General features: G+C 49.2%; 1 pseudogene across 1 annotated transcript; it reads left to right on the forward strand.

The window, feature by feature from the left end:
- Positions 1–1,202: 1,202 nt before the first annotated feature.
- LOC310771995 (T-box transcription factor TBX15 pseudogene) lies at positions 1,203–3,752 on the forward strand (annotated as a pseudogene). Its single transcript has 2 exons — positions 1,203–1,281; positions 2,947–3,752. The product of its transcript is annotated as a T-box transcription factor TBX15 pseudogene (transcript).
- Positions 3,753–9,085: the final 5,333 nt, after the last annotated feature.

The following is a 9,085-nucleotide window of genomic DNA, read 5'->3' on the forward strand; positions in this document are numbered from 1 at the left end:
ATGATGAAGTTTAATAATTCATCAGTTTGCCGGGGACCCCCTGGAACCCCCTCAAGGAGCCCGGGTGGTCCGCGGACCCCAGGTTGAGAACCACTGCGCTGTAGCAGGGATCACAGTCATTTTCATGTCCCGGATCTTCAGATAGACACACACAAAGCCCACTGACCCCCATTTGATCGCACTGTTTCCCAGGAGGCCCATATGGGAGGATTTTAGTTGTTGATTTAGTATTGAATTATCAAACTGTCAGTGGGGAGATAAGTGGTGAGACAGAAACCAATGATTACTGTAGCTCTTAAACATTCTGGGATATGTTCAAGTGAATTGCATAATAGTGAAATTGAACTGTTCTTCATTTTGCTGGGGACCGTTGAAGGACCTCTGGCTGTCCCTGAACCCAACTCTGAGAAACATTGCTATAGTACTAACACACCACTCTCTTCTTGCAATCCATGACTGTATTAGTTACTTTTTAAAATAAGAATGATGTTTTTTTCTCTCTCAATTTTATTATTTATTTACCCTTTATCATCTCATGCAGACAACATGCTAACATTCCTCCCCCCCAAATATTGTAACATGATAACTAGTTATTTTTTTAACATAAGAAAATAAAGCAACTTATCACCTTTAAAGAAACTTTCCCCAACACCAATAGTACTGTATTATAGGCTATATTCAATCAATCAATCTCTGATCAATGTTCAATATCTTTATTGTCCCAAATTGTTTAGTGCTTCTAATTTTTAACTGTTTCCCTCTTGCCCTGTCTTTTATGCTGCTCTCTTTGGCGCTCAATGGGATTTTACCTACTAAAAAAAAGGTAAGCTAAAATAAGATAATTTATGACTCATAAAACAGTCAAGCAGGGCCTACTAAAAAGGCAAGAGAGCAACATTTTCTCGCCCCCCTAGTGGAGCACCAGTGTGGTGTTACGGCGACCTGCTGTCCCACATGCTGTCCCAACCTGAACCTTGCCTCTGCATAGTTTCCCTGTGTCTCACTACATCCTGCAGCCTATCAGCGATGGCTGTCCTTGGCTTGAGCTTGGCCATGCGCTGCCTCTCTGGCGGAGCGGCCTGTGTCTGCTGAACTTTTTACTTTGCGCCGAGCCCTCGAAACGAAAATCATTAAGCCGACCCCGGGGCTTTTGGAACGGCTTGGCGACACGACGTCCACCCTACGGCGCCGTAGTCTCAGTCATGGCTCACATCACGGGCCTCGCCGCTTCTAGCTGCTCGATTTCCTCACATGCCGCGCCTCCGCCCGTCGCCTCTAGAGGTCAGCATGACGTGACGCTCCGAGCAGTGGGACATCTGTTTGTTATCATTAGACTCCTATGAAGCCATTAGACTTTAATTAAAGTCCTCGCGCCGCCAATGAACCTGGGGTCACCCAGAAAGGACACTGCAGTGCGTTGTGTGTGTGTGTGTGTGTGTGTGTGTGTGTGTGTGTGTGTGTGTGTGTGTGTGTGTGCGCGCGCGCGCCTGTGTGTAGCTTTACCCTTATGGCACCAGACACCCCGTTCCCTTCAAGTAATCAACTCTTCCCCCGCGGCGCTGAAGCAACTCAAGCCCTTCTAACGAGAGCTGAGGGGAAAACATGACATCACCAAACTATTGTCCTCTCTTTCTCCCTCCCCCTCTCTATCTCTCTCTCCCTTTCCCCTCTCTCCCCCTCTCTTTCCATCTCTCCGCCTCTCTCCCTCCCTCTCTCTCCCTCTCCATCTCTCTGCCTCTCTCCTCTCTTCCTCCCTCTCTCCTATCTCTCCCTCCCTCCCTCCCTCCCTCCATATAATATGCAGTATCTACCTCACCTTCTCTCTTCCTCGCTGGCTTTTCTTCATTTCTCTCTCCCCCAGAAAGCAGCCCCCCTCCCAGCAGTGATATTATCGAAGGCATATGGTGCAAAATCAGAACCCCAGCCAAGCCAGTCCTGAATTATTTAGTTATGCCCCCCCACCCCCCCGTCATCCCTTCCCTCCTTATTCTGCTTTCAAACTGAAATTCTCCAACAGCGAGATGAACCCAGGCCAAATTCTCATTAATAGAGAAATATGTGATTGATATCCCACAGCTATCCCTCCATTCCAGAAAGCTTGACTTTAGTGGATACAATATGTGCCAACAAGTTTTCTGTGTGTGTGTTTCTTTTTTATATTCCCCTTTCAGCTGAGTCTATACATGTCTAAATTCAGAGCGCATGGCTTTTTTATTGAGGAAAGGACTGTTCTGTTGACCAGACATGCTCAAAACTGAATCCATATTTATCTGCAGATACGAGCGATATATTTTATGATATGGTTCACGACTTTCAAAGAGCGAAGCCATGCAATTAGCCTGTGGGGTACGAGGTGCAGTGCATGTGGATCAAAGTGGTTAGGTCCTAAATTAGGTTCGGTTCGGTTCTAAAAAACGAGGAAGCCTAATTTAGGCTACTACACATTAGACTCTACTGTGTAGTAGCACGGCTCTAATGATTAGAGCCACGCACCCCCATTTCATGAGGTTTTGTCTCAGACCCAAATCTGAGAATATTTTTACTCTCACATATGATTTTGTCCAGAATTCCATGACTGTCTGTATTAGCTCTAGAGAGACAACAGAGAAACAGTCATGCTACATTGTCTACTTTTAGTAACTGAATTGAAATAAAATAATAGTTTAACAATTCAAAATCAATTTGCTGGGGGCACCCCTGGAGCACTCCCAAGTACCCCTAGTGGTAGACCCCACATTGAGAACCACTGAATTAGTTGGATCTTGAATAATTTAGTCCAGAGCTCCTACAGATAGTTAAGAAACTTCAGATTATTTTTAACATTTGTTCAACCCTTATCTTGGTCTTGAATAGGACTTGTTTGTCTTGGTCTTGACCCCCTCTGGTCTTGGTTAAAATGGCAGCTTATCTCACGGTCTCTGTTGTGTGTTGTCGTCTGTGTTCCAGGTGGAAGCACAGGTACGTCTCCCACCACCTCCAGCACCGGGACCCCCTCCCCGTCCGGAGCGGCTCACCTGCTGTCCCCCTCCTGCTCCCCGCCCACCTTCCACCTGGCCCCCAACACCTTCAACGTGGGCTGCCGGGAGAGCCAGCTGTGCAACCTGGGCCTGTCCGAGTACCCGGCTTGCGCCCGTAGCAACATGGCCGCCCTGCAGGGCTATGGCGGCCTGGCCGACAGCTCCTATGGACGTCTGGGGGCCGCAGGGGCAGGCGGCGTGGGCGGCGTGCCTCAGTCTTCCGAATCCTTCCTGCCCCAGAGGACTTCCTCCCTGCTGGCGGCCGGCATGCAGGGCGGCGCCCACGGCCCTCAGGGCAGCGGCGGGGGCAAGATGGAGGCATACGGCGGGCAGCTCGGGTCCTTCCCGGCCTCCCAGCTGCAGTACGTGATGCAGGCCGGGGCTAGCACAAGCTCCGCCTCCTCCTCTTCGTCCGGCTCCTCCCCTTACGGCGGGCACCACCACGTGCAGCAGGGCTCCTACAACGCCTTCTCCCTGCACAACCCCTACAACCTGTACGGATACAACTTCCCCACCTCCCCGCGCCTGGCCGCCAGCCCTGAGAAGCCGCAGGGCGGGCTGCTGTGCTCCTCCTCTCCGGCCGGGGCCTTCGCCGAGCGCCAGTACCTGTCCAATGGCAGCATGGACACCATGCACATGATCAGTGGCAACCCCCCCGGCGGCCAGCAGGGCGGCGGCTCCTGCGACGGGCGCCAGTACGGCTCCTCCTCTCAGATGTCCATGCACATGGTGTAGAGACCGGGATCCCCCACCTCACTGCCGCCCCCACCCCCCCATGTTTCCAAAGTCTTTCAGTCTGTACGCCACGACCTGGTTTAAAGACGACCATGTGTTAACAGTGTTGATGTGGAGCTGGCGTTTTTACATGAAATGTTAATGTACCGAGGTACGAAACGAACCTTTTCAAAAAAGGATATCATCTCATGTTTTTGTTTTGGAAGACACTCCGTTACTTAAAATAGAACATAAAGGGAGTCAAAACTATTATTTAATTATCTTTGTGTTGATAAAGAGAATGAAGTGGGACAGCAAACCTGATTCTGACTTTGAGAGCAAAGCCCAAGATGAAGTCAGATCGGGGGGGAAACCTGCATGCTCTGGTTCAGGAGGATTATCAGGTTTGAACCCATCAATCTGTTATGGTGCAATAGTAACCGCAGCTCTTTAAGTGACTCATGTTTTGGTGTTGGTGGACTCAGTGAATGCTATCCAGTCATGACATCATGTTACCAAACACTTGTGCCGCATCATTCTAGAAGTGTGGAGGCGTGCCGGATGGCGGTTTATGGTGTAAAGTTTTTGGTTGGAATGAAAGAGACAACTGGACAAGATGGCCGAAGCACGGCTCCATGAGGGGGAGTCCGATGTGCCAAACAGCAAGTCAAAGACATAAAGGCCAAGGTGACCGAGGAACTTTAAGCATCTGGTGTCACGCCTCCTTCGCCTTGAGTGGGAGGGGCTTATTCAGGAACAGTCATCACACAATCATCATCAACCGATCCCTTTTCCTTATAGACTGGAATGGCTTCACTATTTTTGAGTGGATTACCTTTTTAAAGCATATATAAGATGGCGAATGCAAGCGATAACATAAGCTTTCAAGTTGTTGTGTGAAAAGTTATAAAGAAGCAATAGGAAAACAGAGTAATTAAGTATGTTTTGGTGTGTTGTAGATAAGTGTATTTAAGTGCCAAGCAATATAACAGTTTTACAGGCCAATCTGCTATGGAAACAAATGTGTGACAAAAAGGGAAATAGAAAAAATATTATTTTGGGAGGCCTTTAAAAAAATGTAAATACAGGTGCCAAGCACACAAAAGCTCAATAAACGTTTCAATTCATGTACATGGTTTTGGGTTCTGTTTTCTTCTTCTTCTTCTTCCCTGTGGGAAGGAGGATTGTGAAAAATATACTTAACATTCCGGCATTTATTTAAAAAGAAAAAGTTAAAATGTGCCAAAAATGCTCTTTGTTCCATTGTAATTCAATGAGCAGAGATCTTCTCATTGGTAATCTGCCCTCCAGAAAGGCCAGGACTCAAATCTGCCAGAGGAAAAGACGTTTCTTTCCCAATTGAGATACTGACCGTTTGATTTTTTTTTTATAAAAAATAAAAAACATTATTTATAACACAAAATGAAAACAAATCATGGTGCTTTTCAATGGATACTAAGTAACCTAAGTCCTTGCTTGCCAAAATGATGACACTTTCGCGGCCTCTAAGCAGTGTGAGCAGGACATGGGAACAGTGTCCTTTAGCAGTCGATGGCAGCCTCTAAGCAGTGTAAGCAGGACGTGGGAACAGTGTGCTTTAGCAGTCGATGGCAGCCTCTAAGCAGTGTAAGCAGGACGTGGGAACAGTGTGCTTTAGCAGTCGATGGCAGCCTCTAAGCAGTGTAAGCAGGACGTGGGAACAGTGTGCTTTAGCAGTCGATGGCAGCCTCTAAGCAGTGTAAGCAGGACGTGGGAACAGTGTGCTTTAGCAGTCGATGGCGGCCTCTAAGCAGTGTAAGCAGGACGTGGGAACAGTGTGCTTTAGCAGTCGATGGCAGCCTCTAAGCAGTGTAAGCAGGACGTGGGAACAGTGTGCTTTAGCAGTCGATGGCGGCCTCTAAGCAGTGTAAGCAGGACATGCGGCCTCTAAGCAGTGTAAGCAGGACGTGGGAACAGTGTGCTTTAGCAGTCGATGGCAGCCTCTAAGCAGTGTAAGCAGGACATGGGAACAGTGTCCTTTAGCAGTCGATGGCAGCCTCTAAGCAGTGTAAGCAGGACGTGGGAACAGTGTGCTTTAGCAGTCGATGGCGGCCTCTAAGCAGTGTAAGCAGGACGTGGGAACAGTGTGCTTTAGCAGTCGATGGCGGCCTCTAAGCAGTGTAAGCAGGACGTGGGAACAGTGTGCTTTAGCAGTCGATGGCTGCCTCTAAGCAGTGTAAGCAGGACGTGGGAACAGTGTGCTTTAGCAGTCGATGGCGGCCTCTAAGCAGTGTAAGCAGGACGTGGGAACAGTGTGCTTTAGCAGTCGATGGCGGCCTCTAAGCAGTGTAAGCAGGACGTGGGAACAGTGTGCTTTAGCAGTCGATGGCGGCCTCTAAGCAGCGCCAGTAGAGGCTGTAGGCTTCACAGTTTCTGCTCTAGTGAGGTGTAGCCTGCTGTTGGACGGCAGTTCAACACACGTAGCGGAGTTAAACAGAGGGCTAGAGGATAAACCCGATGCTGCCACCACGCCGGTAGAGGCTGTATCATGTAATATCAACAGAGAACCAGGACACGAGCTGAGGAGGTAATCAGGCTTTACTCGGAAGTGACGGGAGAACACACAGGTGCTACGGCCAATACAGAACGGCCCACAACAACATGGGATAAACATAGTACCGCTGGTCGGTACTGGCACAGTGTAAGCAGGACATGGGAACAGTGCTTTAACAGTCAATGGCGGCCTCTAAGCAGTGTGAGGAGGACGTGGGAACAGTGCTTTAGCAGTCGATGGCGGCCTCTAAGCAGCGTGAGCAGGACGTGAGAACAGTGCTTTAGCAGTCGATGGCGGCCTCTAAGCAGCGTGAGCAGGACGTGAGAACAGTGCTTTAGCAGTCGATGGCGGCCTCTAAGCAGCGTGAGCAGGACGTGGGAACAGTGCTTTCAGGGCCGTAACCAGGGTTCCGAAATAGGGGAGGTCCAGCAAGGGGAGGCGGATTCGGTGGCAAAATTTGAGGGTTTTTTCCCCCCTTTTTTAGCCATATTTAGAGTAATATATCATTTTAAATCAACAATAGGATTATACTGTTGTGATGTCATTATTCAGTATATTCTCTTTCATGTCACCACCTGCTCAGCTCTCCTGTCAACATAATTGTAACTAACAAACACAAACTGTTTTAGCCAAATTCATATCAAAATGACACCTACAAACACAGGTACACAACCCAAGCCGTACACAACACACAAAGTCATCATCGATAATAAAAAAAACATACAGAGGGACATTTATTTATTCCTGATAGGAACGATTGAAAAATAAAATAAAATATATTATGTTGTTTTTAACTTTACACCACCTCTTTTTGTTACTTGGGTCATGAAACTGAAACCATGCATATAGCCACCTGCATACCTGACTTCGGGAGCTTGGCAATTGGCATCATGCATGATTAGCCAGTAGCATCCCAAGTGTCACACAGGTAACATTACTTAAGAGACAGACTAGACACTTACTTTCTTGGTTGTTGCTAAAAAATCTGTCAGTGTCACTCACTGTCTGTCGTTCACTCGCTCACTGTCTCGCAGCTCGCTCACCTTCAATTATCTCGCCAGGCAGACAGACAGTCATCACTCATCACCATGCTGCTGCTCTCTCGGAATCAAGTTACCGCGGACGCGGCGTCAGATGACTTCCTGCCTGACCTGCCTTTCGTTTCAAAATAAAAGCGATCCCGTGTTTTTCATGCTTTTCCATGCAGATTGTTTTATAAAAAAAAAAAAAAAAAAAAAAATTCTCTGAAATATTAGGGGAGGTCCAGACCTCCCCGTCCTCATAGCTAGTTACGGCCATGAGTGCTTTAGCAGTCGATGGCGGCCTCTAAGCAGCGTGAGCAGGACGTGGGAACAGTGCTTTAGCAGTCGATGGCGGCCTCTAAGCAGCGTGAGCAGGACGTGGGAACAGTGCTTTAGCAGTCGATGGCGGCCTCTAAGCAGCGTGAGCAGGACGTCGGAACAGTGCTTTAGCAGTCGATGGCGGCCTCTAAACAGTGTGAGCAGGACGTGGGAACAGTGCTTTAGCAGTCGATGGCGGCCTCTAAACAGTGTGAGCAGGACGTGGCAACAGTGCTTTAGCAGTCGATGCCGGCCTAAGCAGCGCGAGTAGGACGTGGGAACAGTGCTTTAGCAGTCGATGGCGGCCTCTAAACAGTGTGAGCAGGACGTGGGAACAGTGCTTTAGCAGTCGATGCCGGCCTAAGCAGTGTGAGCAGGACGTGGGAACAGTGCTTTAGCAGTCGATGGCGGCCTCTAAGCAGTGTGAGGAGGACGTGGGAACAGTGCTTTAGCAGTTGATGGCAGCCTCTAAGCAGCGTGAGCAGGACATGGGAACAGTGCTTTAGCAGTCGATGGCGGCCTCTAAGCAGCGTGAGCAGGACGTGGGAACAGTGCTTTAGCAGTCGATGGCGGCCTCTAAACAGTGTGAGCAGGACGTGGGAACAATGCTTTAGCAGTCGATGGCGGCCTCTAAGCAGCGTGATCAGGATGTGGGAACAGTGCTTTAGCAGTCGATGGCGGCCTCTAAACAGTGTGAGCAGGACGTGGGAACAGTGCTTTAGCAGTCGATGCCGGCCTAAGCAGTGTGAGCAGGACGTGGGAACAGTGCTTTAGCAGTCGATGGCGGCCTCTAAGCAGTGTGAGGAGGACGTGGGAACAGTGCTTTAGCAGTTGATGGCAGCCTCTAAGCAGTGTGAGCAGGACGTGGGAACAGTGCTTTAGCAGTCGATGGCGGCCTCTAAGCAGTGTGAGGAGGACGTGGGAACAGTGCTTTAGCAGTTGATGGCGGCCTCTAAGCAGTGTGAGCAGCATGTGGGAACAGTGCTTTAGCAGTTGATGGCAGCCTCTAAGCAGTGTGAGCAGGACATGGGAACAGTGCTTTAGCAGTCGATGGCGGCCTCTAAGCAGTGTGAGGAGGACGTGGGAACAGTGCTTTAGCAGTCGATGGCAGCCTCTAAGCAGTGTGAGCAGGATGTTGGAACAGTCCTTTAGCAGTCGATGGCAGCCTCTAAGCAGTGTAAGCAGGATGTTGGAACAGTGCTTTAGCAGTCGATGGCAGCCTCTAAGCAGTGTGAGTAGGATGTGGGAACAGTGTGCTTTGGCAGTCGATGGCAGCCTCTAAGCAGTGTAAGGAGGATGTTGGAACAGTGCTTTAGCAGTCGATGGCGGCCTCTAAGCAGTGTGAGCAGGATGTTGGAACAGTGCTTTAGCAGTCGATGGCAGCCTCTAAGCAGTGTAAGCAGGATGTTGGAACAGTGCTTTAGCAGTCGATGGCAGCCTCTAAGCAGTGTGAGTAGGATGTTGGAACAGTGCTTTAGCAG

The sequence above is a fragment of the Poromitra crassiceps genome (assembly GCF_964638095.1).
Source record: "Poromitra crassiceps genome assembly, contig: HAP1_SCAFFOLD_1683, whole genome shotgun sequence".
Taxonomy (NCBI): Eukaryota; Metazoa; Chordata; class Actinopteri; order Beryciformes; family Melamphaidae; genus Poromitra; species Poromitra crassiceps.